The 27,671-nt window shown below is 38.3% G+C and overlaps 1 protein-coding gene across 2 annotated transcripts in view; it reads right to left on the bottom strand.

Moving 5' to 3' along the window:
• LOC134678311 (UNC93-like protein) overlaps window positions 1-19,397 on the bottom strand; it is a 118,176-nt gene extending 98,779 nt beyond the window's left edge. For both annotated transcript variants that reach the window (XM_063536817.1, XM_063536816.1), the window contains exon 1: window positions 19,220-19,397. The gene's annotated coding sequence lies outside the window, so the exon portion shown is untranslated. The remainder of the gene's footprint in view (window positions 1-19,219) is intronic.
• Window positions 19,398-27,671: the final 8,274 nt, after the last annotated feature.

A 27,671-nucleotide genomic window follows, 5' to 3' on the forward strand; every position in this document is an offset into this window, starting at 1 on the left:
CGTGGCGGCGGTGAGGTAGAATTGCGTAACGGACAGGTTCATGCATCGTACCCCGCTTGCACGCGATACTTCGATCCATCAGAAATCCTGACTAAGGCCACTAAGGCCTGTGCCTTAACACACGCCCAAATAAATTTCTTTCGTACGACCGTGCAATGATCGAGTGAAAAGATCGTCTGATTTACCTATAGCGTCATACTAAGATTATGCTGCGTTTTGCAACTCTGCCTGTTCGTTTTGCCATCCATAAAGGTGTGCATTCGACATACCAAAACCTGTTTGATCTGAACCGGGAGTGGTAGATTTTATCTTTATCACAATAACGTTTTTGCCTGACATAAATATTGATATCCAAAACCAGTCCAAACGAATTAAAACCGGAATTATAGAAATTTTAGTATACAGAAAAACCTACTGAAGATAAGATGAGGACAGTTAACAGCTGAACCAGCTAAGCGGGTGAGGCAGTCAAACAAAATGGTCTACATAATATGGACACGCTCTTATTCCCCCCTTTATAAAAATAATGTTAATCTCAGATCACAACTGTGTTGTATTAGAATACAACACAGTTAGTGTAGACATACATACATAACAACCCAGGCATACCCTACAGCTTAATTTTTTTATAGTTTGATTTACACTAAGTAGTAGGTACCTATTGGTCGTAATTTTGGGTGTAACTGAAATACATAAGTGGCCGCGTTCTTATAATAGTATACTGCTTAAATGTGGTGACCTCTATTGTCTTACACACTTGCTCCGTCTAGTTGGTGAGGTCGTATGTGACATAATAATTTTAACGATAGAACAGGCACGACATGAAGAATTCGTTGTTATTAAAATCATTAGGACTAATTTGCTATACTGACCCCAAAATGTCAGTCACTCAGTGTGGTCTCAGTCAGAATGATTATGACCACGTAAAATTTTACGTGCCTATACTTTCTTCAATGAACTGCAATTTCAAGATTAAAGTCAGTGTGACTAATTAGGCATTCAAACATTGACGCAAAGGGAGATTAATAAACCAGGCATCCAAAACAAGTAGGCTAATAAAAATCAAGCTCATTAGAAGAACTGTTAGGACATAGCCATTCTCAATCAGCGAGAGTGGACCACCGTTCATCTAAACGATGTCATGTTATCTATGCCAACTTAACGGTAGGCAGGAGCTGGCTTCGCTTTGTTAATCCTGATAAAATCAGCCAGCATGTCACAGGGTGGCACACAATAACAGGAAAGAGATTGTAAGTTTGTTACTTTTTCTTCGAATATAGGTGGCTGACGATTCAGCATAGGTGAATGGGATTCCCACTCAGCACATTTAGAAATTATTTGTGATAAATCTTCAAAAAATACAGCAGGTTTGACAGCTGTTATTCCTAAATAGATTCTATACACAAAATAAAGTTTATTCCCTTACGTTTCATAAGCCAAATGGTAGGTATTCATTACCCGTAAATCTAGTAATCCGTAAAATGACTGGCATTTTCGGGGTCACCATAGGCGAAAGAAGAAGAAAGAAGGCGTCAATAAAGTCGCAAAATGCCCAACAGGAATATATTTTTTGCATCAGAGCTCGATGCAAAAAGAGATTGTGATCTGCTGGTCTAGCGGCTCCAGCGATATCTAGGAAATAGATTGCACCTTGCAGGCAGCCCTGATGGAAAGGGAATAAGGCAAAAAGATTGAGACCGATAACGGTTGATGACTTTTAATTTTATCCGGTCGCGATTACGAGTGGTATATATGTAAATAGATAGGTACATTACATTCTATATTCACATACGTTCGTAATCTCATTCAACCTTTATAAACTGTTTTTTGTTGTGCCAGTATAATGTCACTGTTTTTTTTTTAACGATGTTACTATTTTTATTTGCTTTTTTATGGGACGGGTGTTAGTGTGGGACGCGACCTGCCGAGTCCCTCAAAAGGCGTAAATACGGGGGTCTCGACGATAATTACAAATTTATTCCTTTCGGTGTCGAGACCCTCGGTCCGTGGGGCCCGGGAGCTCAGGGTCTTTTTACAGATTTGTCGAAACGGCTTGTAGAGGTATCTGGGGACAAAAGAGCTGGCAGCTTCCTCGCTCAACACATAAGCGTTGCGATCCAGCGAGGAAATGCTGCCAGCATTCTTGGCACTATGCCCCAGATATAGATATAGATTTTTAGGTTTTTTTTTTTAGGTTTAGTTTTAGTTTTGTAGGTAAGTAGTTCTATATTTTTTTTAGGTATTAGTTTTAGTTTTGTAGGTAGTTTTAGTTTTAGGGTTACCTTTTATTCTTAAGTGTCTATTAACTATTATGTGCAAATAAAAATAGATTCACTGTTTTTAGGGTTCCGTACCCAAAGGGTAAAACGGGACCCTATTACTAAGACTTCGCTTTCCGTCCCTCCGTCCGTCCGTCCGTCCGTCCGTCCGTCCGTCCGTCCGTCTGTCTGTCACCAGGCTGTATCTCACGAACCGTGATAGCTAGACAGTTGAAATTTTCACAGATGATGTATTTCTGTTGCCGCTATAACAACAAATACTAAAAACAGAATAAAATAAAAATTTAAGTGGGGCTCCCATACAGCAAACGTGATTTTTGACCAAAGTTAAGCAACGTCGGGCGTGGTCGGTACTTGGATGGGTGACCGTTTTCTTTTTGCATTTTTTCCTTTTTTTTTGCTTTATGGTACGGAACCCTTCGTGCGCGAGTCCGACTCGCACTTGCCCGGTTTTTTATATCGACATTACCTCAATGACTCTTGTAATAGTTACGCGAAAATTCCAGTCTCCTCTTTTGAATGGAGGGTAATGGCGTGTCCCTGTGTCGGAAAAGTATTAAATCGTGAGAATTTAGCTCTCAATATCTAGTTTCATTCTTATTGTCCCCGTTTACTTATTATTCATGGCATAGGACATTTCGTTGTAAAACTAAGACGGAGTGAGTTTACCACGTCCTTTTACCGAGGCGATACTTAAGATTCTTCTGACAGAATGCAAGTCTGTCCTAGGTAGGAAATAGCATCGTCCCGTAACAAACCTACAGATCGGATTAGAATATTAATGGATAGCGGTTGACCTCTAGAAGATTTGCGGGAGCGAAGCCAAGAAATCTTAACAAAGAAAATCGTAATAAGTATTGTTTTTTTATTTCCTTGATATTTTACTGGTTTTCCCGATCAGCAAAAGTCGCATGTCATTCGTATGCACGGTATATTTTACAATGTAATTCTTCCCTTTTAATAACGCTAAGATCTGCTTTTGTTTTTGTCTAGAAATAGGTACTTATAATACTTACCTATATGGTATGTTATTAAATATAAGGCCGTTATTGTTTAGGTACGAAAAAAATAACCTAAAAATAATTGTCATTCTTCTTAGCTAGGTTAGCAGAAATTTTAATGAAAATGGTTTTTTAGACTTACGATGTGATAAGATTTTCATTCAGAGTGTGTTTATTCTATTGACTTCGACCGGTTTGTCCTTTCAGTATGTATTTTAGGTCGGAATGTTATAACAAATAGCTGCATAATATCGTATAATCACCTATTTAATTATTCTAACATTGGGATGTAGCTCGGTTACAATGTGTTACATACATTTTCCAGTACTTTAACCACCAACCACAGACAATTATGACATCCTTTTTTAGTGACCGAAGCGTTAGTGAAAGTCTCCGTTTTAACTCGGGCATTTTGCTTTCGTATGTCCGCATGTTCTCCTCAACAGGTCACAATTCTCAACCGATTCTCGTCAAATTATGTGACTAGGTTCTATGATTAAATAGATTTTTTTATCGATCCGGTTTCATTTTTTTTCAAATCTATGGCGTCTATGGCGTCTATGGCGCTTAAGACCATTGCAAGTTCACTGTGATAACGATTCAACGAACTACCTAAGTATTTTTCACTTTTACATTTTCGAAGCTCACAGAGGAACTAGTGATAATAGAAGTCAATTTCTTACAATTGACTCAAAATTATATGTGCCCCGGTAAGATATTATTTATTCCATCTGTTCGTTGACTTCGTCAATTAATTGTTACGACTCTAAATGTCTTTTCTATAACCCTTTGCGCCATTTTATCGTAATTATAAGTTTCATTATAACTAAATATCTTAGCAAGGCGGATTGTTATACTGGTACCCGTTTGTTATTTTAACTGTGACACCGCTATTGAACATGACCTTATACAGCCTATAAAACACTTATTATGTGAATATAATTACTGCTATCCTTCTCGTGGTATATTGACAACGAAATCGATAGAGTGCGTAAAGTAAATATTAAAGAAAAACTGTTCTTTCTTGATCGTCAAGCAAAGTTTGATGTTGTTTATCTATTGGCCCGAGGTCATTGGCTTTTCCAAAATGATGACGGTATTAAGTTTAAAACGTGTCCATAAACTTTTTGCTAAGGTGATAGGTATTTTTTTGATGCAAAAGTACAGAAATATTTTTTGTAAGTACCTAGTTTTTCAAATCACCATTTATATCACATGACAAAAAATTGTTTCGTTAACAATTGTTTACAAATGTTACTTAAGAGATAATGTAAGTAATTGGTTTTTTTAACCCGATTATTCATTTTGAAATAATCGAGTACTCGTAATACCTACTGTTATTAGTTTTGTATTGAGGAAATATCGATATCATACAGAAACACAAAATAATGAGAAACATCATTAAGCCGATACATAGGCAGTTATTTGAGCACTGTTATTATTGATTCTAAATATAGACAATTGGAATAATTCCGTTATAATCTATTGTTTTCTGCTTAAAATCCATTTAGCGATTGATAACATAAATAAACCAACGAGATTATTTTGAATTGTTCTAGATTTTTTCCATATTAGGGATGTGCCTACACACTGTCTTTATTACCTACAATAATTTAGTTTAGTTCAATAAAAGCCATTTGGTGTATTTTGAAAATATCTAGGTAAAGTTCATCAGTGACATTGCCTTTTTAGCAAAAGCAATTTATATGTATACTATATACATATATAAGTAATATATGTAGCAACTAACTCACTACCTTTACTTATTTCATTAGCCTGTAATATTGCACTAAAATGTTTTAGTAAATAGGTAGTATAGGTACTTACATATTTTGCTTACGCCATGCTACAAACCTAATCTCGTAGCAGCCGCGCACATGGCTCTGGGTTACGGGGAAAACAAGTTTTTTATGACTTAGCCAGAGTTTAAAAGAGAATGCCAATATATTATCAACAAACCAAATGTCAGGTGCAAATTAGAATTATTAAAATGTGCAATTCTGCAAGGTTACCCTAAGTCAATAACGTGAGGTCATGATCTTTAGGCAAACAAAGCCGAGAGCGTGCACTCGATCGATACACGCGAAATATAAAAGAAGTAAACAATCTAAAATGTTAATAGTGGCACGAATCAGAACATGTTAAAGGACTGTAGAAAAACAAAAAACAGATGGTATTTTTTGGATGGTTACGACTAATACTAATTTAACATTAGCACCGTTGGCAACGATAGCGACTTTTCTGATTTTGAGTGCCGATTGCGAGTTAAAAAATAAATCACAAAAGTCATAAATGTTTATCTCTGTCAGATTAACTCCACATCCATGCAAAACTATAATGAGTAATGATATAAATATAAACCCGTCGTCCCACATATAATATTAATTGTCAAGTCTACATAGAATCGAGTATTGGAAGTCAGACCTGTTAAGTAGGACAGTGTTGTAAAAAAATCCACACTCGAAGTATTTAAGATAACAAAGCAATTAGGAGTCGGATCGAAGCGGTTCCCTGGCCGGAACGCGAGCGCTAGTCTGTGATCATTGAGATAATTAAATCATTTTAAATAATAGTCGTGGAAGAGTCGCTCGATTTGCGTGCCTGTTTGCATTATGCCGAGCACGCTCTTCGCGGCGATTAGTCGTTTCAACGATCCTAATGATCATCACTACCTTAACCTTAATCAAAAACAATCAGAACGCTCGTTCCTGGCACTTGTTTTGTGTCGCAGTACAATACGTCCATAAAACGCGATCAGCTACAATGAACTCCACTACAGCTAACCTCCTGACGATTTTGTGTGGCGCTTTCACGATATAATGTTATGACAGTACAAAGTCGCACCGATAACGTGTTTCCGTTTTTGATTGAACGCGCATAGCAAGGAGAGTACGAGAAATTTCACCTGACCCAGAAACAAATTGTGCCTTATTTGTTTAATTAATTACCCGGTATCGCTTCCTGCGTCCTTTGCGCTGTGCTTAAGGAATTTATACTTTCTCCGCTTGGAATAGGATCAATATTTGTTTCGACAGTGTTGCCGAATACAGAGATTGGTTGACACAGAAACGGGCAGAGAAGCCGTGAAAATTTGACGGCAACACACAATACTTAACTAAGCATAACCGACGTTTTGAATGCCTTCTATTCTGGAGACCCCGCTCGCAACGTCCATGCTTACATAAATTATCGTTCACTCTTTACATAACTAATGTTCGGTTTCAGCGATAATTTCTGAAACTTTAACTCGTGTTTGAGTTTTAACTGCAGTAATTTGGAATATCATGCACAATCATGCATCATGCTCGAAGTTATCATGTTGCTTGTCAAGTTTAACGTATGTACCTGGGTCAAACGTCAAACACTAAACTGTGTCCCAGTCTTTCCTGTAGACATACCCAAAAGTTAAATGTACAGTTTTGATGGACACACAAGTTTTCTCTCCTGTGAACAATAGTTAACAGCTTGTGGCCATGTAGGTAATGATTTTGTCTTACTTAACCAAATAAAAGGACAACCTTTTCATGTGGATACGAGTTAAATAAGAAAATTACTCTTTATGGCCCTTTACTTTTGGGTAAGTATGTCTTACTAACAGGAAAAACGTGAACACATTTTTGTTTGACCCACCTATATATCGAATTTTATGTATCCAAAATAACATGAAACATGACATAATATATGTAATAAGTCAAAAAATAAAATGCTTTATGATTATTTCATACGTTTCTAAATGACATAAACATATACTTAGTCAAAACTCAAAGCATCCAAATATCTTATCTTACTTGGTCATTTTTCTTTTCGATTGGGATAACAGCTCAGACATAATAAAAGCTTGTTAAAATTAATTGATGCACAAAAACTGCAATCATGGATGCCAACGTTGTACTTAAAGTTAACCATTTACTGGATATGCGCGTAATTTGAGGGGCAGGGAGCCTCGGGGCAGTCGCACATTTCGGGCCTGTTTCGGATGCTGCCTTCCTAAAATAGCCGTGAACTCATCCAACAGATATTCAGGTAAATCTTACTAGTATATCCACAAATTGCATCACATAATTGGTAATAAAAAAATTAAAACACCTTAACCCGTCATTCAAAAATATGAGAAGATCAAATTAACAAACCACGCAAATTAACTTTAATACCGCTTACTGATTAGATTGTATAAGGTAAAATACAGATACCTATACCGTATACATAAACCTTAATCTTGAATATGACACTTAAACTTTACTTAACGCAATGCGCTACCACCTGCTGGTGCATATCTATGGTGAAATTGTACATATGTAAATAATTGTGAATATTTTGCATGCTATAGATTATGGCTAATTAAGGAATGTGCATAAAAATATTGTAATAACACCTGTAAACCAACCCTTATTATAGCAAAATAAATTGAGTGATTGATATCACTTCTAGATAATCGTTAAATAAAATGTTATACATATTAAGTTAGTACATTCATCCAAGTTCTAATTCCGTTTTTATTTTAACAGTAGATCATTTAAAAAATAGAAGACCTGTTTATATAACTGTGCTTAAGTCAGTCAATTTACATCATTTATTTAAACTACTGCATAACTAAATACATTAGTAATTGTGTAGTTAGTTATTTTATCAGCTAATTAATTTTATTAATTGCAATTAGAAACGATATCAAATGTGAAACGATATAAGGACATAACATTCTACGAGAACCATGAAATTTCATTTTATCTGAGGGCCTACCGCGAACACCGAAGTTTGACCGAATCCGAACCGAACACAGAAAAAGAAAAAGATGCCTGCAATTTGCGATCTTTCCCGAGGCTCTGTATTCGACTTTTGTACTTTTGATTTTTGTATATGAATTGTCTTGCCGTTATTAATAAAACATATTAAGTCCGGTCCGATTATGCTTTATTACTATTAAATAACATAAATTAATCGCTTGAATGAACTACACAATTATACTTTGTAGTACGAGTATATTAATAATTACTTGCTTCGATTTTAAGATTAAGTATTTATATTCACTGAAACGTAAAACTTCACTCAGGATTCTCAGGAATAAATCAATTGGGTAGGTTTTCCTTAACCGAACTACTAACCACCTCATTGCGTCACACTATACGAATATATTAAGTACTAGCTGTGCCCGCGGCTCCGCCCGCGTGGAATTCAGTCTGTGTCAGTAAGCGGCTTTGGTAGGCGTACACTGCGTACAGCGTGGCACGTAGGTACCGTACGTCGGTCTATACCCGACTCTTTTAGTATATGAGGGCGCCGAAGGCGCCCGGCTTTGGAACGCCTACAGCGAGCCACGTACGTCGGATTACGCTCGACGCTTTGAGTATGAGGGCGCCGAAGGCGCCCGGCTTTGGTAGGCATTCAGCGTGGCACGTACGTCGGTCTACGCCCGACTCTTTTAGTATGAGGGCGCCGAAGGCACCCGGCTTTGGAAAGCGAACAGCGCGCCACGTGCGTCGGGCTACGCCCGACGCTTTGGGTATGAGGGCGCCAAAGGCGCCCGGCTTTGGAACACGTACAGCGAGCCACGTACGTCGGATTACGCCCGACGCTTTGAGTATGAGGGCGCCGAAGGACCCCGGCTTTGGTAGGCGTACAGCGTGGCACGTACGTCGGTCTACGTTCGACTCTTTTAGTATGAGGGCGCCGAAGGCGCCCGGCTTTGGAAAGCGTACAGCGCGCCACGTACGTCGGGCTACGCCCGACGCTTTGGGTATGGGGGCGCCGAAGGCGCCTGGCTTTGGGACGCGTACAGTGCGCCACGTACGTCGGGCTACGACCGCCGCTTTGAGTATGAGGGCGCCGAAGGCGCCCGGTTTTGGAACGCGTACAGCGAGCCACGTACGTCGGTCTACGCCCGACTCTTTTAGTATGAGGGCGCCGAAGGCGCCCGGCTTTGGAAAGCGTACAGCGCGCCACGTACGTCGGGCTACGACCGCCGCTTTGAGTATAAGGGCGCCGAAGGCGCCCGGCTTTGATCAGCGTACAGCGTGACACGTACGTCGGGCTACGCCTGACACTTTTAGTATGAGAAAGTCGTAGTCGCTTGGCTTTGGTCCGCTTCCAGCGCGCCACATACATCGGGCCACACCCGACTCATTTAGTATGAGGGCACTTAAGGCGCCCGTCTTTGGAACTGGTACAGCGCGCCACGTGCGTCGAGTTACGCCCGATGGTTTGAGTATGAGGGCGCCGACGACGCCCGGATTTGGTAAGCGTACAGCGTGGCACGTACGTCGGTCTACGCCCGACTCTTTTAGTATGAGGGCGCCGAAGGCGCCCGGCTATGAACGCGTACAATGCGCCACGTACGTCAGGCTACGCCCGCCGCTTTGAGTATGAGTGCATCGGTTTACGCCCGACTCTTCTAGTATGAGGGCTCCGAAGGCTCCCAGCTTTGAAACTGGTACAGCGCGCCACGTGGGTCGGGTCACGCCCGATGCTTTGAGTATGAGGGCGCCGAAGGCGCAGGATTTGGTAAGCATATAGCGTGGCACGTACGTCGGTCTACGGCCGACTCTTTGAATATGAGTGCATCGGGCTAAGCACGACTCTCTTAGTATGAGGGCGCCGAAGACCCCCGGCTTTGGAACTGGCACAGCGCGCCGCGTGCTTCGGGATACGCCTGATGCTTTGAGTATGAAGGCGCCGAAGGCGCCCGGCTTTGGTAAGCGTACAGCGTGACACGTACGTCGGGCTACGCCTGACACTTTTAGTATGAGGGCGCCTAAGGCGCCCGGCTTTGGAACTGGTACAGCGCGCCACGTGCGTCGGGTTACGCCCGATGCTTCGAGTATGAGGGCGCTGAAGGCGTAACGGCGGACGTAAGTACTCTTATGATGTATCGTACGTCTAAATCGGTTAAGGCATTCAGAAGTTAAGGCGGAATAAAGAAACTCACATAAATAAATATATACCTACATACACTCGTCTTTCTTTTGGGCAGTCGTGAAGTGTAAAAAGACGGCACTGTGCAATTAGGGGCAATTAATTTGTTTAATTTTGTTGTATTATTAAATCAACATAATTATTCAATTAAATTTGTTGATACCCGGTCTTCTAAACATAGAGTTAATTTGGCAAAATCCGTCCTCGGTGGCTTATTCGTGTCACTACGTATTAAATTCAGCGCCATCTGTTAGTTTTCCAGGGTAGTCAATAGTGGTAGCACATATTTGAAAAATGTTTGACCTTCCTTCCTAAGTAGCGCCATAATATTCAGGGGCAAACTTAAATCAAGCGGGTGTTTTGGCTACCCCCCCTTTTAGGGGTTGAATTTTTATAGCCTATAACCTGGCCGGAGATTTTCTCGACAGATTAGTAAAGTTTGCATCAGAATCCGTTCAGCCGTTTTCACGTGATGCGCGTTCAAATAAACAGACAAACAGATAAACAGACAAACAGACAAAAATTCTAAAAACTGTTGGAACGTGTTCTGTTATCGATTCTAAGTATCCCCAGCCAACTTTTTTTCAAATATCTTCCATGTACAGACTTTCGACCCTCTACAGCTTTATTATATGTATAGAGTATAGATACTGATTTGACCGATATGGAGTTCCTAGGATAGTTTTCTGGATACGCAGAATACTCAGACTAAAGATAATTGTTGTGGACATAATGTTAATGGCCTTTTTAAATCACAAACATAACACATGCATTCTCACGTTCGTGTGAGAGATAGTGCAATCTGTTTCAAACGCTGGACTCCAGAAATGGCCACATGACACGTTCGGACAATCATCGACACCTGTCATTTGTCGAAACTTATCCACTATGGGGGGCAGTATAGAAGCCTTCAGATTTTTGGCGCGAGGCGTAAATGTGACGTTTATGCTTCCGATATAGCCCACAAGATGGCAGAACCCATTATGCACAAGGAAACGTACCTACGAGAACGGTAGATGGTAGCACTTACTTTGGTACATGTGCACATATGTTTCCAATTCAGGCCACTAGATGGCAGACCCTCCAATGCGCGTGCGCCCTCGCGTCCCTATACATATACTATGACCTTAATAGGAATAAGCAAACTAAGTAACACGACTTTTGATAGGCGTACCTAATATAACAAGTTGTAAATTTAAACCGATTCTATTTTAAAACTAGAGTTTATAAATCTGATATTTGAAGCAACAGTTTAAGATACCTGGATAAACGTTGCAGTAGCAGAATACAGAATACTATAATTATATTCCATATATAATTTAATTCCATAATCAACTTGACTATTACTTACTTGTATTAAACTCAAAGGGATACTTCATTTATTTCATACCTAGGAGGAATGAATGTATCCATTTCAGATGCTAGAGGCTGTTGATCTGCATACTTAATGGTTATAGGCTCATACTAAGTTAACTGGTTGTTCCAAGCGAGGATAACATAAGGTTGTCGTCACATTGGATGCGGATTCGGTGGATCCGGTGTGCGAACTGCACTTCGCTATAGGGCAGATTTAGACGGCGCGCGAACTCGCATGCGATTTTAGTTACATTGCGGTCTGTTGTTTACGTCCAATTCAACCGACCGATCAAAAACTGCAATGTAATGAAACTCGCATGCGAGTTCTCGCATCGCATAAATGAGCCCTTATTTTAAATATGTAGTCAGTAGCGGTAAGGCGTGCGACTTTCAAACCGAAGGCCCTTGGATCGAACCCCGGCTCGAACCAATAATTCTTGCAACTTAAGTACGAATTATCTATTACCAATTTTCAGTGAAGGAAAACGTGAGGATAGCCAACTCCCTATAATCTAAGTTCCAATCCAGAGAAATAACCTTGGCCTCAGATGGCAGTTACTTTAGTAAACACGAGTGTATTTCTTGGGATTAGGCTACCCAGTCTCTCCATGTGAGCCGTGGAAAAATACCGGGACAATAGAGTACCTACCTATGTGTACTGAAGGTGAAGATACCTACGGGTATGTATAAATACCTACACAGCAGGTGTACTATCTGACTTCGTGTGAAAAAAAAAACATACGAATATAAATACTTCTAAAATTGAGGTTAAATTAAAATATATCTAAAATATAATTTATCTGGTTATACAAACCTGCACTATAAGGGCGCTTTTACATTGGACCCACCGCCGCAAACCACCTAACTAACTATAGTTGCCTACTAAGGCAACTATGGTTCCCAAATTCAAGAAGTAATTAAGTTCCGTAGTACTAATGTTCTGATTGCTTTATTAGATTTTTTTATTCAATTTAGTCATGAAAGTAGGAACTACATTCAAATAATAGTCCCACATAACGTCGGGGATAGTGCAATGCCGCGTAACTAACAAATGCAGTAAGGTCCAATTTCTTTGTTACATTTTTTGAATTTAGAACTCTATTGACTTTGTTAGTTACGAACGACGAATTAAACAAAAATTGGGTCTGTTGGATGGGGTGTTCATTTTATAAGGCGGATTTATAGCTAAGTTTAGTTTAGTGCTAATTTTAATTTATTTGTAGTTTTAGTTTTTTTAGGGTTCCGTACCTCAAAAGGAAAAAACGGAACCCTTATAGGATCACTCGTGCGTCTGTCTGTCCGTCCGTCTGTCACAGCCAATTTGCTCCGAAACTACTGGACCAATTAGGTTGAAATTTGGTACACATATGTAAGTCTGTGACCCAAAGACGGATATGTAACGTCAACAAATGAATTTTAAACATAAGGGCTACTTTTAGGGGGTTAAAGATAAAATTTAAAAACCTAGTTTTGCAAACTTTATCGTGTTACATATCAAACGAAAGAGCTCATTGTGAGAATCTCAAATATATTTTTTTATAAATTTATGATAAAAAGTTTAGAAGTTATTCAAGAAAATAGACAAAAAATGACCATTCCCCCCCCCCCTCTATCTCCGAAACTACAGGGTCTAAAATTCGGAAAAAAAATACACAAAATAGTCCTTTACCTAAAGATGACAGGAAAACCTATTAGAAATCTACAGTCAAGCGTGAGTCGGATTTAAGAACAAAAATGCGGTTTAGGTTTTTTAGGGACACAGCCGCAATGGTTTAAGTGAAACGTGATGTAGACAGCTATTGCGAAGGCCCTAGGCCGATATCCGCATAAGGCCGAAAGCCCGAAGCGTCCCGAAGAAGCGTGCTTTTAGCTTCAAGCGTGAGTCGGAATGACGACAAGAAATGCGACTATAGGCTGTATCTGGCACACAGCCGCATTGGTACTTGTAGTACTGATTGATTAGGCTACTATTGTTACATGTTTTAAAAAAAGCACTATACACGGTGGCCAAAAAATTAACTAAGTGTATTCCCGTTGCCAACGTGCAACTCCGAAATCGCGAGGAAAAATTTGGCTGTTTCATACATTTTGGCTGATCTGTTTTCTATGGGAGGATACACTTTTTTTTTTTCGCTATTTCGAGGTTGGTCCCATAGTAAAAGTTGTAAAGCTCAGTATAATCCTAAAACCGCCCCGGCTACGGGAATGTACTTATTTTTTGGCCATCCTGTAGGTATTATCTCTCTTCGACCCGTCGGACGCTCTGAGCTATAGCTCCTAGGCGGAGCTCGGTCTTCAGTCTTCGCATTTGGACACTTGTACTTTGTACTACTGCTCGGCATTTAATCTTCCTGTCTAAGCTACTTTAAATCTTCTCGGGGCAGAGGTGTACGGTTGGAGCCGGTAAAGGTTTATTTGATGTTCATAAGCGCATTGTAATATGCCTACTTGAATAAACTATTTTTTATCTTTTCATCTTTATCTTTTTACTTTGCATAGTTGCAGAGATATAAGCCACCACGCCAGAAAACTTCATGTTACATCTGGTTTTTGATTGAGCCATTCGGGTTATTCAAGACGTTTCACTCTCGTCACGTTTCATATACTTACAAAAAAAAAAGTTGAAAATTGTGTGATGTACGGAACCCTTGAAACGCGAGTCCGAACTCGCACTTGACCAGTTTTTTATTACTATACTGGTTATTTATTAGTTTATTACTAATACCTACTATCATGAATTAATTCTTTACTTAATATTTTGACCCCAGTGTAAACATTGCCTAGTTTGGACCCACAGCCAACCTGTTTGGGGCATTAAGAATCTAAGAACTTTGACCCAATCTTACATTGATTAGTCACTGGACACTAATTAAATACCCAATAACTTTTAACAGTTACTTATCTTTTTAGTTGGTTTTTAATGCTTTACAGTTGCGATAAGGAAAAAGGTTACAAGCTTTGCAGGTACCTACGTTTTAAATATACATACAGTCGCCATCAGATATATCGGAGCGGCCAAGGCGCTCACAAATATCTGAACACGCCTCTATTGTCAAGGCGTTAGAGTGCGTGTTCAGATATTGTGCACACCTTGGCCGCTGCGATATATGTGATGGCGACTGTACCTATACGTAAATACACGAATTATATTTCAGTGACAAATGAAGCCCGATAGATTCCTCTTTAATTTAGTCGATAAACTTATGATTGGATTATGCGATTTTGGTATTAAGAAAAGGTAATATTAGGGTAGTTATTTGCTGAGATGGTCGAATGGATTTACCCGAAATGAAGTTAAACGACAATTACTGAGGTTAGATTAAAATTTCTCTTATAATTTCTCACAAACACGTATTCAACAGTTAACATTATTTAGAAATAGTAGTACATAGTTTGTTGTGAACAGAATACAAAAAATACGTAAGTAATATATTTAAAATATGCTATTTCAAATTTTAAACATGTGTTTTATTAAATGGATCTTTTTTTAGTCAGGTGACTAGTGACCATTAAATATTGAGCTAACTTCGCTTTAAAATTGGTAGGCTGATGACAACAAAATTACGTAAACTAGCCACGGAACCTCCTACCTAACTTTGTTTTTTAATGTTTACTCTTCAACGGTCAAATTGACACAGGCGGGATAGTTAAACCCGCGGAATAGAAAATAACCATGAACTACGAAGCAGGCATTGTAAGTACCTACGTATGACTTGGAATGACATAGCCCTAGCGCTCATAGCCCAATGGTCTGTGGGGTACCCTAATGAAAAGATAATTAAATAAACTAAATGAGGCGGCACATAACAAATGATTTGCGCGAATATGCTGAGTTGCACGCGTCTAGCGCGCCGCTCGTTAGGAAACCCGTTCGTGGTATCGTGGAATCCGTTTTCGAGACCGGTTCCTTGCTCTATCCAACACTATTGATATCCTGAAACATCTGATTTATTACTTACCAACAAATATAATAAAATTGAGCAGTGAGTTGCAGTGAGCTCTGCAGTAATATTTTACATAAGGTATGAATCGTTAGGGATATATGCAATTTTTAACTAAATTGTTGTGTGGAACTAGACGAACTAATTAGCATCGGGGCTCGTAATACCTAACCTAAATCATAAGAGATACGATGTGGCCAAGCCCATTCATAAAAATAAAAAAAAAGAAATTGATATGTTTATAATTAAAAAAATAGTCTTTTTAAGAAAACAACTTGTTGTTTATCGAAATAATATAAGGATAAACTGAATGCAGGTAATAAAATGTGTTGTTGAAAATATACATCACATTTTTATTGGCGGTTCAGCTTTTTCATTTTAATATTATGCTATGCAGTTGTATGTGACTATCGGTGCTGTTATGTCCTCGCGGACTTATAACTTTAAGTATGTTAAGTATTTAAAACAGTATTTAAAACAAATTCATATTTTACGTTTCCCAGCGAGTTGCGCAATGCAGTGCCACCTTCTGCGGTGACTATAACCGCCTTACACTGGACCATACTAGTTTAGTTACGAACATTTGAAAACCCGGCCAAGTGCGAGTCGGACTCGCTCACGAACGGTTCCGTACCATTACGGAAAAACGGCAATAAAATCACGTTTGCTGTATGGGAGCCCCCACTGAAATACTTATTTTATTTTGTTTTTAGTATTTGTTGTTATCGGCAACAGAAATACATCATCTGTGAAAATGTCACTTGTCTAGTATCACGGTTCATGAGTTACAACCTGGTGGCAGAGACGGACAGGCGGACAGCGGAGTCTTAGTAATAGGGTCCCATTTTTAGTTTTTACCCTATGGGCACGAAACCCTAAAACCGAACAACGACTTTGGCCATGTTTTAATTTCCATGCTATAACAAATTCAAATCATCATGTTTAAAATGGAATTATTTGCCATATTAACAAGTCTTTTGTTTTGTTTAATCGATTGTTGGTATGTGGAATGGAATAACATGGGGAAAAACGGTTATATAAGTTAAGTAGATGCGTATAAAGCCTTAGAGCCCCAGGTTTCGAAATCGAGCAAACAGTCCTCCCGCGTCACTCGGCTTGCAACACCAGCGCTGCGCGGCGACGATCACCAATCTTCTAAACTCTCATCAGGGTGAAAAATTAAATTGGAAATGCTTATTATTGGCGAAAAAACTAAATTATGACCTATTATTTGTTATTGTTGCATAGTGAGTTAAATCAATTCTGATTTATAAATACTTATGTTTCACTGAAAGGCCAGTTTCAGTCTAAAAGCAGTCCTAAATTCTACTTATTTTACCTATTTTAAGACAATATAGCACCTAATATCTGTATCCGCTCTTGAAAGAAAAGTACGTGTACAGTCAGCTACAGAGATAAGGTAAACCTTGAATAGAAGTTCGTATGCAAAGATGCTATGCGAATAGTATTGCTGACTGTACAATTGTATACTAAATAAATCAACTCCGGATCATATTCAGACTAACGCTACGCCACTGCTACAATAACTCATCATGTTTTTTATTTATTTATACTTAGACATATTTAAGACCACAAGGCTAGCAGCGTCAAAATTCATATAATTAAAACGAGTTCTTTTATTTATTGTCTTATTTGATACAACTACCTGCATCAAAATCTCAATATTACCTAAATGTTTATTAGTTATGTATACGTAAGTAAAACTATAAGCATAATACATAACACCCTTGCATATATCTTTATATGCAGACCAACCAATAGTAGTAAAACTCGATGTCATTGACGATCAGTTAAATACATCGGTATTGAGTTTATCGCAGAAATTTCGCTGTTTAAGTATTACAGTTTAATGTTTTATTTACTATGGTGGCAGTAGGTAATGTTAACGTAACAGTAATCTACGCTTATCATTGCTTAAGAAATAGTACAAGTACCTACATATAATTTACTAATAACTTATTAACTTAATTTTGTCTATTTTTGTCATCATATTTTAAGTCACGTGTCGTGCGTAAATAAGAAATAAAAATAGATTTAGATAGATATGTGATAATACACTCCGCGGAAAGGACGAAGTTCAATACATATGAAAAGCTTGTTATTTTATTTGCAGGTCACTCTTGATCAGATGCTTTGTTTAAAATTAATCAATTCTTAAATATGTGGACGTTAAATTGATATTGGTATACGATATTACTTGTATACGACTGTGAGAAAACAAATCATTATTATTTCATTATATGTTGCGAGAAAATTGCTTTTTATCGACTTCGAGAAGTCACGTTTTAGATACTGGTCGGCATTATTTAAATACATGCATGTATCTATAATTTCAACAGTAGTTATTTCGACTACATTTTTTAACTTAATTTATGAGTCATTTGTTTGAAATTTAAAGTGATTTAAAGTAAAAATATTCCGTCAAACTGTAATAAAATTGTATTTGTTTTAGTGGGTCAAGTTTTCTCAGAGTACCGTGTTTTCATAATGACATGCCATTCGTTGTTTGTTATATTTAGGTTTTTAAACAGGAACTTAATTTCTGAAACTATGCCTATAAATAAAAAAGGTATTATTAGTTCGGTATGTGTCAACACAGGATAATAACATTTTTCGTGACACAAAAAATATTATGTACACCTGTTTGTTACCGACCTTTGTCGCTCAATAGATAATATAATAAGTTATTGTCTATAAATAAGTAAATATTCTTTGTTGTGCACCATAAAGTTAAAAATACTTAGATAATTAAATACAAGTTCAAAACAAGGTAAGAAGAATAGGCGATTTTATTTATCGCCCAAAACAAACCTGAGTAGAGAAATAAGAGTTCAAATATTTTAATCAATTCAATATTGTATTAATAAACTATGACATATTGTTTACCGTCAGGACTCGTCCATCTATCTTCGGACAGGGAAAATTGTACAAACCTATTGTTAATTTTATTAATCAGTGTTAAATTTAAAGTCACAGGTAAATACCTAAAAGTAGGTACTTTTACAATCAGAATGATCTCGGTTAACGCAATCTGGCATTTTCTCTGCTATTACGATTGTTATTAATGATTAAATATATTACGAATAAAATATACTATATGTATACATAGTATACGTAACTTAGCACCAACATAATAATGCAATGAGGGAATGTAAACAAGTTTAAAGGAGTGCCGCTTCGTTGGAGGTAGGGGGTGGGAAATCTGGAGGTCACGCGCGCCAAACACATCGCTGGAAGAAAAGCAAAGAATCTCCTAATCCTTAAGTTCCCAAATTAAAACAAAACGAGTACTCCTTTTTTGATTGTTTTATTCTACGATGGTTAGTTAATATTTTAACGGCTGAATAATTAACTTAGCCTTTGTTACAGGCCAGCATAATTTTCCGAGCGCTTTTAAGAAAACTACGCCGTTTCATAGGTGTTATTAAATAGGTTTTTGTGTTTCATGCCAGTCACGGGTGAATAATACGTGAACAAAAGAAACGAGCATACGCATCGAATTCAGAGCCGCTTTTCACTTGCTGTGCTCGATAAGATATTTAAATGCTAAATATACAAGCAGAAAAATCCTTAGCGCCGTACGCGGACGACAGCCGCGAATATTTACAAAATACCGTCCGGATTAACCTTAACGCTGAACGGTGGTGGTCCTCGCAACCCCAAGATTCGCCTTGCAGAAAATGACAGTCGCAGCGGCTAGAAAATGAGATCTTACCTTGTCAAAAATTCCGAGTGATTTTTGTGTTTTCAAAGTCCGGTTTCGCATTCACGTCGAACACGATAGCACTGCGTGAGAGAAAGGCAGCTTGTCACTGGACACTCGCGAGTGCGTCTGCGCGGGTACGTGTGCGCGGGCGTCGGACGGTGCTGAGACTGGAGGCCGCGACGCGAGGGGGCCGCTTTAAAGAGCGCCAGCGCACCCCGCGCCAGCTACCACCAGCACCCAACAACGACCAGCACCAACAACCACTTGGACTCTAATTCGACGGAAAAAAATATAGGACAGTTAATGAATGAACTGTTAAAATTGCTCAAAATAATTATCACAAAATAACAACTGTCATTTTTTGAGCGAAAGAAGCTATTTTGAGCCTGTTTTTAATTCCTAACTTTGAACACCAGATATAGATGAATATGCAAATAACTCCTGTTGGAAAAATAAAGTTGCTAGATATATTTATTTTATGCAAAGAATTAAAACCTCGATAAATAAGGGTGTACATAGTTACGTATGCGAGCTCCTTAACCCGCACTCTGACCGCATGCGGAATACAGAAAGCCAATGAGCAAATCCGAACCAGGATCCTTGATAATTATAAAAAAATTAAAAAACAGCTAGAAAAAATATTATCTGCCAATATATTACAACAAATAGGCCGATATTGAGAACTAAATAGGTTTGCGTAGCTATTTGATAAAAAACTGGCCAAGTGCGAGTCGGACTTGCGCACGAATTGTAGTAGTAGTAGTAAACTCTTTATTGTACAAAAAGACATATTAAAAATAACATACAATTAGGGGTCATCCATTAATTACGTCACACGTTTAGGGGGAGGGAGGGGGTCAAGAAAATGTGACATATTGTGACATGGGGGAGGGGGGAGACACAAACTTTGTGACGTCACTTTAACTTCATCAGTAACCGAAAATTTATTTAAATTATTTAGTTCGCTGTACATTTAAATAACAAGTTTTTAAAACGAAAATAGTTTTTAATCGTTTAATTTTCTTTCCTAAGCAGTTTTGGGTTATAAAATTACTAATATTTATAGCGTCAAAAATATTTTGATAAAATATTAATAATACTTAGGTACTTACTTAATTCGATTTGGCGATTTCGTAGAAAAAATGTGACGTCACACTAGGGGGGAGGGGTTTGCCAAATGTGACCAAGTGTGACAAGGGGGGGGGGGAGGGGTCAAAAAACCTAGAAATTGGTGTGACGTAATTAATGGATGACCCCTTAGTAAGAAGTACAAAGGCGAATTGTTCCGTACCATTGCGCAAAAAACGTCAAAAATCACATTTGTTGTATGGGAACCCTACTTAAATACTTATTATATTATGTTTTTATCATTTGTTGTTATAGCGACATCAGAAATACTCATCTGTGAAAATTTCAACTGCCCAGCTATCACGCTTCATGACTCATGAGATACAGCCTGGTGACAGACAGACTGACGGACGGCGGAGTCTTAGTAATTGGGTCAGATTGTTACCTTTTGGGTACGGAACCCGAAAAACAAGTATTAAACTTCGCACGCACGCCCACAGGTTAGAAGAGTACATGTAATGCGATCTTACAATCAAGGACTATATTACCTAACACGCACTTTACTACTGAAATTCAGCGCTGTGGTGCTTTATGTGTTTGAGTGTTTCTTTATTTTTTGCCATTTTTATATATCGTGGATTGTGACCTTTTTTTTGCCACTTTTGTGTTATTTCTAGCCAGGATCGCGAGCCCTTTCAATCGTTATAGCAGAAAAAAAGTGTCCTAAAATTTCAATACATTTTTCATACTTTCCTTTTTGTTACCGCCATACAAAATATATGGGGAAATGGTAACATAATAGGAAAAAAAATCACAAACTAAGCATAGGTGCACCCCCGGTCGCCGTCGATAATGGCTTGACCTTTATTTATTTAAACTCATCATAATGACCTGACCCTTAAGCAGGCCACTGTCGAGCCTTCCAAATACAATGGATTCATCCAAATGGACGGCATCCTAATATTAAACATTGTACGTTTTTGACATTCACGGACCGATTTTGGATTGCAGCCACGCTATTTGGACTGTTGGAAGGCTCGTCAGCGGCCACCTTTATTTATTTAACGATCACAAGCCTGTAACATTTCATGTAGGTACACTGTACACACACTTTACATTCACACTACACAAACACTATATCCCAGGGCCCCTATTCGACAAGCGACGTTTGACGTATCGTGTTGATCTCCCGTTGATGTGGGAAAAATCATAAGTTCTCGAATACGTACAATGTCAAAATTTGACATTTTCAATCCACAGTTAGGGTAACAAGCAAACCAAACCGAATCACCCTTAGTTTAGAGTTGAGTTTTGGTTGTACCAAGTGATATTATCCACCGTTGATGGAATCAACACTCAGTATGCGATAAAATCAACTGTTGATTTGACGTGGATGCGAAATCTGACAGTTGCACATGTCGAATTTGGCCCCAGATCACACAGTAATACACCCGAAAACCACGTGTATACTGATAGCGCCGCGTTTTCGGAAACATAACACTGGACAGGGTGGAGGGTTTTAGTCCGTAGGCAGCTGGAGTAATCCCAGCTCAGTCGGACATGCTGCCAAAACCGGGCTGGCAGTATCCAATGAGGATTACCTCCACCTCTGACAGGCGTGGCTCACTCCGCGATTTCGTCGCTTTGCTACAGGTAGCTAAAAGTCCATCCGTTCCACCCCAATTTTGGGGTTTGCCATAAGCCGCGCGTGGCGCTGTCGCCACCTAGCGGCCATATCTGTGCTGATCGTGACAGACGCGTTTTGTTAGAGAGTGAGTCTTCTGTACCTAGTACTATTATTTATTCTGTGCCTCTGATAAATAAAAGCCTTCGCCGATCTTCCTACTAAACACAATATGACTACCAGGGTAACATTGTGCCCGCCCGTGCCACCGTCCACCATCACGTTCCAATTACCCTTTTCTTGAGAAAATCCTAGTCACTTATTTATATTTCTTAGAGACTTTGTTACAATCGTAAAACTGCACGCTTTTATGAACCAAACTGCCCGGGGAGTGCTATTAAGATAAAAGCCGGAAAATACTGTTAAAAATAACACTGCGAGTATATAACAGTTATTTTTGTCTCCTGAAAAGTAGCTTAAAAATACATGTCGATTTTTTTATTCGCACCGACGATATGTAAACCAGATTTTCTTAACAATTGGAAGGCAATTTTAACAACCTAGTTTATTTCAATCTATCTATAATCTTTATTTTATTTTAGTAGGGGAGAGTGGGGTGCAGTGGATCAAAGGTAACAGTGAATCTTTTTTAATAATTTTGCTAATACATATTACTTACATACGCAGAGAAAAGTGCTCACAACACTAAATAACTGAGTGAAACACAATATTTTCACCACACCAACCCGAAAAAAATATTAATTGTAATATATCGAACAAAATCAAACCCACATCAAACCAAATCAAATCAAAATTAATGTTATTAAATATTTATCATTCAAAATCATCATTTAAAAGTCAGTCTACCAGCAAACATAAGAAAACCACTAAAAATTTGCATTTGATGACTTTGCCTCACATGTGAATAAAATGCAACTTTGCTATCCGTTTTTCAACCAGCAAGTTTTTGAAGAGCCTTTACCAGTTGGTGTGGTGAAAAGTAATGTTTACATGGCTATTTCTATAAGTACCTACCTACATTACTTAACAGGAGGAAGCGTTAAGTTTCAATTGGTGTTTTCTATCAACGATTTTCATCTTGGGTACTTAGGCCCCATGAGCGGGTCTACGCGGTTGTACACGGAAAAATAAATTAAATGGGCTAGTTTCTACCTCAATGCAACGTGACCATATTCCGTTGCTCTTCATTGTATAATTAACGACAAAAGCTTAAAGCAGGAAAGGCTTAACGCTGGTATTAGCTATGATACTGAGAAGGAAATATTAATTAGTTTCTTATTATTAACCCTTAGTTTAAAGAAAAACTGGTCCCGTAGACAACATGCCAATCGCTAACGCTACGTAGCGAACGAAACGAAACTGCCACTATCACACTAATATGGAAGAGTGATAGACAGACAAAGCGATTCGATGTCGAAGCGCAAGCGATCGTCACCTTGGCTAGACGCCGTTACGATATCGAACATAGTAATTTAATTCTTACTCGTGTAAGTATCAAGCAGTAGGTACATTTTCATAAAACAATTATAGAGAAGTGACCCCCCCCCCCTCCCAACCCCCTCCAAACAAATTTCTATAGTGTGATCCCCGAACTCTCTCTGCAGCTGACTGTACCTACAAAAAATAGAACCAGGAGGCCGATTTTTGAATTTCGACGAAATCGAGCGTTCGATTTCGTCACTCGAAAATCGGCGAAATGCTTATTTTTGAAATACGAGCGATAGAAATTGTGAATCGAGTGGTATTGACCACTCGATTTCAATTCTATTAGTACTATTTAAATGTCGGGTACTGGAGATATTATTCAACGAAATACACGAAATCGAGCGATAAAAATTTAAATATTGTTCCCCTGGGATCTTATAATTCTTCTGTTGCATCTCTTTTATTTGACCAGGGCGTGAGGGACACATCCCAAGACATTAAGAATTCAATGCGTCCAGCGAAGTTGCCGTAAATAAATTGCGTTATTTTCTTAAAGTCCGTATTATATGGACGATGTAAATATTGTGATTTCCGATGTTCGATTGAAAAAAGGAGTAAGTAGGTACCCTTGTAGGAGCAACAAACCGAATGTCATTACCAGGATACCTGACTTACACTGTATCGAACGCTGGTTTTATGGACGGGCACTGAACTCGAAACGGTACTTAAAATACTCCGGCAATGGATTAAGTAGTTTTTAAAATTACTTTGATATTTGAGAATGCTTGTATACCTAAATGTCACTAACCATAGACGTATATCTCAAGATTGGCCTTATGGGCACTAAAAATAGTACTAGTTCAGCGGTGTCACTCACGAATTCGAGCCAATCGTGCAGTCTAACGCAACTAGTTGCTACAAATCGCGCGCGTCATGCGAACTCATCAACCAATCGCGCGCGTGTTGCGAACTCATCAACCAATCGCGTTGTAGCGTTGTCATACCGCTGCTGTACTGGCCCCATTCTTATTGCCCGTAAGGCGAGTCCTGAGATATAATACGTAATGGCACTAACTCAGATACTATGTCGTTCAAGAGTACTAAGTACCTACCTACCAACGAAAGGGATGTTATATGTATACAGGGACGGAACATATTACATATGTAAAACGACGCTTCCAGTACATTTTTGACTTCGGTCTATATGACTCATTTTTATCTGACACATACTCGTATAACTGAAAGTTAGGTAATATCCCGTCTTCATAAAAATACCCTACCTTGGGCGGGATTAAGGACAATACGTGCCTATGTCAAAAATTTAAACGGCCATATATGTATCTACAGTAAAACATTGTACAATAGGTACACGTGCGAAAAGGTAATTAGCAACTCCCTTCAGTCGTGTTTCAATTTATTGCCACTCGTTTCGAATTTCCTACTTTTCTTACTTGTATCGTATTGTACTAATTCAAATTAGTAATCCAAACCGTAATAGTTTTATCTACATACAAAACGTGTATTTGCTCTATTTTCCTAGTAACGAAAACTAGTACCAGACATTGATACCTATATGTTAGGTAAATGTGCATGACAAGTTTCCAGTAATCTTCTCTATATATATAAATGCAAGTGTCCTGACTGACTGACTGACTGACTGACTGACTGATTCATCAACGCAGAGCCGAAACTACAAAAGCCAGAAAGCTGAAATTTGCACACCAGATTGCATTTATAAAGTGTACAAGAGATAAGAAGCGATTTTGAGAAATTCAACCCCTAAGGGGGTTAAAAAGGGGATGAAAGTTCGTATGGGGTTAAAGTTTTCTTTTAAGCTAGGGATTTGAAACTTCGTAAAAAGATATATTATTAAAATACAAGTAAACTAATTTGAGCGTTTTTGAAAATTCATCCCCTAAGGTGGTGAAAAAGGGGTTGAAAGTTTGTATGGATATCAAAAAAAATTTCAAGTGGTGGACTTGAATCTTTGTATTTAGGGATATTATTAGAAGACAGGAAAAGTAATTTCAGCGTTTTGTAAAATTCATCCCCTAACAGGGTTAAAAAGGGGTTGAAAATTTTAATCCATTACAAATGCTTTGAAACTTCGTAGAAAGGCATAATAGCCGATCACAAAAAAAAGTGATTGCAACGTTTTTGGAAATTCAACCCCTAAGGAGGTTAAAAAGGGGATGAAAGTTCGTCTTCGGGTGCAAATTTTATTTTAAGCTAGGAACTTGAATCTTTGTAAAAAAGAATCAAATTCAAATACAAGAAAACTAATTTCAGCGTTTTAGAAAATTCATCCCCGTTAAAGTTTTCTTTTCAGCTAGGAATTTGAAACTTCGTTAAAAATATATTATTAAAATACAAGAAAACTAATTTCAGCGTTTTTGAAAATTCATCCCCTAAGGTGGTGAAAAAGGGGTTGAAAGTATGTATGGATATCAAACATTTTTTCGAGTGTGGGACTTGAATCTTTGTATTTAGGGATATTATTAGAAGACAGGAAAAGTAATTTTAGCGTTTTGTAAATTTCATCCCCTAACATGGTTAAAAAGGGGTTGAAAGTTTGGATCCATTACAAATGGTTTTGAAACTTCTTAGAAAGGCATAATAGCCGATTACAAAAAAAAGTAATTGCAACGTTTTTGGAATTTCAACCCCTAAGCGGGTTAAAAAGGGGATGAAAGTTCGTCTTGGGGTTTCATTTTATTTTAAGCTATAAGGAACTTGAACTTTTTGCAAAAAAAGGTATTAAATTAAAAAACATGAAAACTAATTCAAGCATTTTTTTTAATTATCCCCCAAGGTGGTGAGAAAGGGTTTGAAAATTTGTATGGAGATCAGATATTTTGTGAGTGCCGAACTTGAATCTTTGTATATTAAGGGCATAGGTACCTATTATGAGAATACAAAAAAAGTAATTTCAGCAACCAACATCAAAATCCACTTGACTTAAAACTTCATACAACTTGCATATGAAAATTATAGGCACTAAAGATGTAAAATGTTGAAGATAAGATTCCACGCGGACGAAGTTGCGGGCAACAGCTAGTTTAAGCATATCGTTTAAAAATGAGAGCGTATTAACTTCCATTGTGTGGGAGCGGCTATAGGTATATGAATCTTAATATTAGTATTATAATAAAGTAGACGTCCAAGTGTTCATCACCCATATAACCATTCCAGTCGCAGAATCATCAAAGTGGTAACTAAATGTCAGATGTGTCGTAACAGAGTCCACACAATGTGTCTAGAATTGTTTCGAAACAAAGTGTCGTCGCCGTGTGTACACTTTTCCGTAACAAGGTGTCGACACATTTGTGTGCACTTTGCGTGCGGTTTGCGACTAAATCTGACAGCAAATTTGTGACAGCAAATGTCAATATAAAATACCTCTTGAAAACCAAGGTTTGTCAAACTACTATTAGTGTCTCGTGTGCTCGTAAGTAATTCTAGTAAGTCATCATGGGCGATGCAAATGATAATAATCGACCAAAACCATATAAACACCCAACACCCGTCAACCTTTTACAGAAAAGTTTTTAAAGAAATGCAATAAGCTACTTAGGTCAGCCAACGAATGCTCAAAAAAGTTGTAGAGGGAAATGCTCGGAACACAATTTTTGACTCTGTAACTTGGTTTGGACAAGTTAGGAGGTGAACATATCAAAAGTCCCCGGCCGTAGCCCTTGAGCGGGGGGAAAAGAGGGGGCTTTGAATGTCCCATTTTCCGGTTTTTCGATTATATCTCGGAAACTATGCATCTTAGCGACATGGCCACTTATACAAAATGAAAGTTAATTTAATTTGTTACAAGTTTATTCCGTCAATTTTTTCGATATGTTGAATAGTTTTTGAGATATCCGCTCTTGAAAGTTTATTTAGGGCTCTCAATTTTATCTTGATATATCTACATCAGTGAAGGTGCTAGGCCGTGTATGGTATCGTTTTCGTATAAATCTGGGTTGCTGAATCCATTTAAGGTATCACATTGAAACCATTCCACAAAATTAAAGAAATCTTTTTAGGGTTCCGTACCTCAAAAGCAAAAAACGGAATCTTTATAGGATCACTCGTGCGTCTGTATGTCTGTCTGTCTGAATACACAAAATAGTTCTTTACCTATAGATGACAGGAAAACCTATTAGAAATGTGCAGTCAAGCGCGAGTCGGACTTAATGTACGGAACCCTTAATACGCGAGTCCGACTCGCACTTGGTCGGTTTTTTTTTAAACTCCTCTTGACGCTTAACCGCTGAACCGATTTCGTTGAAATTTGGTATAGAAATAGTTTGCGTCCCGGAACAGGACATAGGA

The sequence above is a fragment of the Cydia fagiglandana genome, chromosome Z (assembly GCF_963556715.1).
Source record: "Cydia fagiglandana chromosome Z, ilCydFagi1.1, whole genome shotgun sequence".
NCBI classification, from domain to species: domain Eukaryota; kingdom Metazoa; phylum Arthropoda; class Insecta; order Lepidoptera; family Tortricidae; genus Cydia; species Cydia fagiglandana.